The sequence below is a fragment of the Fulmarus glacialis genome, unplaced genomic scaffold (genome assembly GCF_000690835.1).
Source record: "Fulmarus glacialis isolate BGI_N327 unplaced genomic scaffold, ASM69083v1 scaffold35309, whole genome shotgun sequence".
Lineage (NCBI taxonomy): Eukaryota > Metazoa > Chordata > Aves > Procellariiformes > Procellariidae > Fulmarus > Fulmarus glacialis.
Window position 1 is genome coordinate 6,625 of NW_009233176.1, and position 3,314 is coordinate 9,938.

A 3,314-nucleotide genomic window follows, 5' to 3' on the forward strand; every position below is an offset into this window, starting at 1 on the left:
GGTCCAACGCACACCACAGCCAGCTCACTCCAGGGCAGAAAGTTGTAATAACATTTTCCAGGCAGGTTCAACTTTCAGAAAGCAAAGCGCAGCAGCAGCTCCAGCTCCACAGGCCACAGCAACCTCTGGGCTTGCAGGGAGCAGCTCTCCCTCACCGTGGCCCTCCTGGTGCTCTCAGGCAGACGATGCCGCGCTTGCACGCATGCTGACAAACAGCAGAAGGAATCCCAGCCCTGCACGGTGCCCTTTGTCCCCTGCTCGGGGTCATTTCCCGGAGCTTTGAGCAAAGGTGGGGCTGAAACAGAGCTTTCTGCTTCCTCTTCCTTCACACAAGGACAAAACAGTTCTCATTCAGGTAAATATGCAGCACAAGCCCAGAGCCCTCCCTCCGTGCGCTCCTGCTGCCAGATAACGCAGGCAAGTCTAAAGCCCCAACCTTGAACCCAAGCTCCAGGCCAGTTGCGTCTCTCTCCAGCTGCGTGGTCCCCTCTCAACCCCTTCCACCCTGCCCTGCTTGCCCGAGACCCCAGGCAGGGCCAGCTCTGCAGGAAAAGCCTCCAAGTCCACCCCATACCCTCAGCTCTTCCCTGGAACAGCAAATTCCGGCCATCCCAGACCAAGGAACCAGCAGCCTAAATCACGGGGGCTGCACCGCAGCAGGCTCGCCACTGGCTCCCTCTTTCGTGTCCCTTCAAGGACCAGGTTCAACCACAACACAGGCTGGAACAAAGAAGGGAAAGAAGACGTTTTGTGCCACAGAGGGCAAGTGCAGAAAGCTATGAGATGCCGGTGCAGTCCATGGAGGGAACCGGGTCCTGGCTGGTCTCCAGCATCCCAGGCAGCAGCACCTGCACAACCAGCTTCCCACGGAGGCTGGGCAGACTGCATTGCAGCAGCGGGGTCTTGAGGGGACAGAAGATGCAGCAAGAAGCACCCTGGGGAGGAGAGTGACCCTCCCTTTGGCTGGGTACACAAGAAACTCTCCTGGGAATACTCCAGCAGCAGCAGCAATCCGACCACATTTCCAGACCACACCCCACAGCCATCTCCCCCTCACAAAGAGATCAGATACAACCTTCAACTCCCCTCTTAAAACAAGTGTTTCTCTAAATAAAACCCGAACCCAAGAAATCCATTTTATTGCAAGAGAGAGCTTGAAAATTCATTCTGGTTCATATACCGTGCCTTCATAGTTGGAACCTTACAAGGTATTTATTTACTGGAGTTATTTAAGGAATCTTTCCCAGCTAAGAGAAATATAAACATTGATTTTTCTGCCTGAAGTCCTACAGCTGTGAGCCACTGTACAGTCGTCTCCCCCGAGGCAGCACTATGCCCACAACCGTCTGAAAGGGAGATCACTCTTCAAACAGAGAAAGGGAAGGAGCTGTGTGCCTGGCTCCAGCAGAGACGGGGAAGCAAACGGGGCCATGAAGGGCACCGTGATCCTGTCACATCCATTCGTCTTACTGGATGAGGTTCATCAAACCACAGGCATCAGCAAAAGGCAAGCAAAGGCTGTCAGCAACCTGCGCCATCCACATCCATCCTCCTGCAGCGTCCCATGCTGTTACCCACTGCACACCGTGCTGGAGAGCACTGGCTCAAAAAAATCCACCCCTAAATGCAGATGCCGTGCTGCTCACCGCAGAGCGGGACCCTCCAGCCACCAATCTTCCTGCTACACACATCGCTCTCGCGCCCACGGTCCTACACAGCAGGCAAAGGCTTCTGGCCATGCAACCACAGGACCGTGGAAAGAAATCCCTTCCCATACCAGTAGACAGAAGGGAAAACCCAGGATAACCTAAAAGACAGAAGTACCACATGAGGGGACAGTGGGACGTGCCGCATCACCAGACCTGCTTGATGTGCTATCAGCGACGAGCTGCGGGCTCAGGGAAGGCAGCACCGTTACACTTGGCCGGGCAGGAGATCCAAGCTCCAGGCAGCAAGAAGGGAGGCAGAAGCCAGGACACTGCAGTGCTCTGCCCTGCCACCGCACGTGCTCTCCCCCAAGCTCTGATGCTGGTCTTGGGGAGCCGCCATCGCTCCCCAGCCACGCTGTCCCTCTCCTGGTCCCCTCCTCTCCCCCACGCCGCAGGAGTCAGCTCCCAACGCTGTCCGTTCCAGGGACACCATCCTGCCCGCTGCTGGGATTTCCACCTACTTGACTTTATCCACTGACAGCTCTCAGGAAAACCAAAAAGCCTCCTAGGAAGGCCATCAGCTCTTCCCTCAAAGGTCTGTAGCTCCCCTTGCAGTGGCAGGGCCACCAGTGTGGCAAGCTCTGGCAGGAGACTTTCCTGCCTGCTTCTCCCCAGGATGGCTGTCGCACCATGTCGTGGTGCCCAGCAGCCACACAGCTTTCTCGGCAAGCTAGTGGGAGGCACACAGAAATGGGAGAGGACATAGGACAGGCATCTTCGGCTGTCCCCCACAAGCCACCCGTTCCCCGGCCTTGACGATCGGCAGTACACCAGACTGCAGCCTGCTTCCACCAGACTCCTGCCCAGGACTGATGGACAATTCAAGTCCCTGCCTGGAGCACCAGACTTAATTTATGGGTCCAAAGATCACAGAGGACACAAGGCTGGAACCTGTCCTTATGTGGTACACCCCACACCAGCACACGGTGGATGGTAGCAGCAGCCTCTGTCCCACACCAACACCTGCCTCTCAGAATGGACTGGCTGAAGGAGAAACCCAACCGCAGCCTGCCCAAGCTCTGTACTTCTCCCTACAAAGCCTGGCTGGCTCCCTTCCCGGCAGGCAACGAGCCTGCGTGAGGAAATACAGTTATCTCCACCATCTATTCACCAGGCCCATCTGCTGTATGATAACACACATGCTCTCCAGCCCCAGAAAACGCAACTGAGATAAACATCGCCTGCCACCTTCCCCGGCGCCTGTGCAGGAGAGGAGCTCCTCTCAAAAACAGCCCCTCCACAGCGACCTGGCAAAATCACCCACCCACAGAAGGGTTTTTTTCCTCGGGAAGGGGACACTTTACAGGGAGCACGATGACACAAGCTCTCAGCAGCCCGTCGGGCCGGCAGCAGGGAGGCTGAGCCTCTGCTAGAGGCTCTTTTTGGGTGCACACAGCAAGGAAGGTGCAACGGGCGTACCACCTCACACCTCCAGCAGCATGGACAGAGCTGGCCCCACATGGGCCATGCCTCCCACCACAGTAGCTCTACCGACGCAAAGCAGGGTGCACATCAGCTGGCAGGAGACATCACCACATCGGCAGGACTGCATCTACCTTGGCAGGCATAACAGTATAATTATCATAGAATCATGGAATGGTTTGG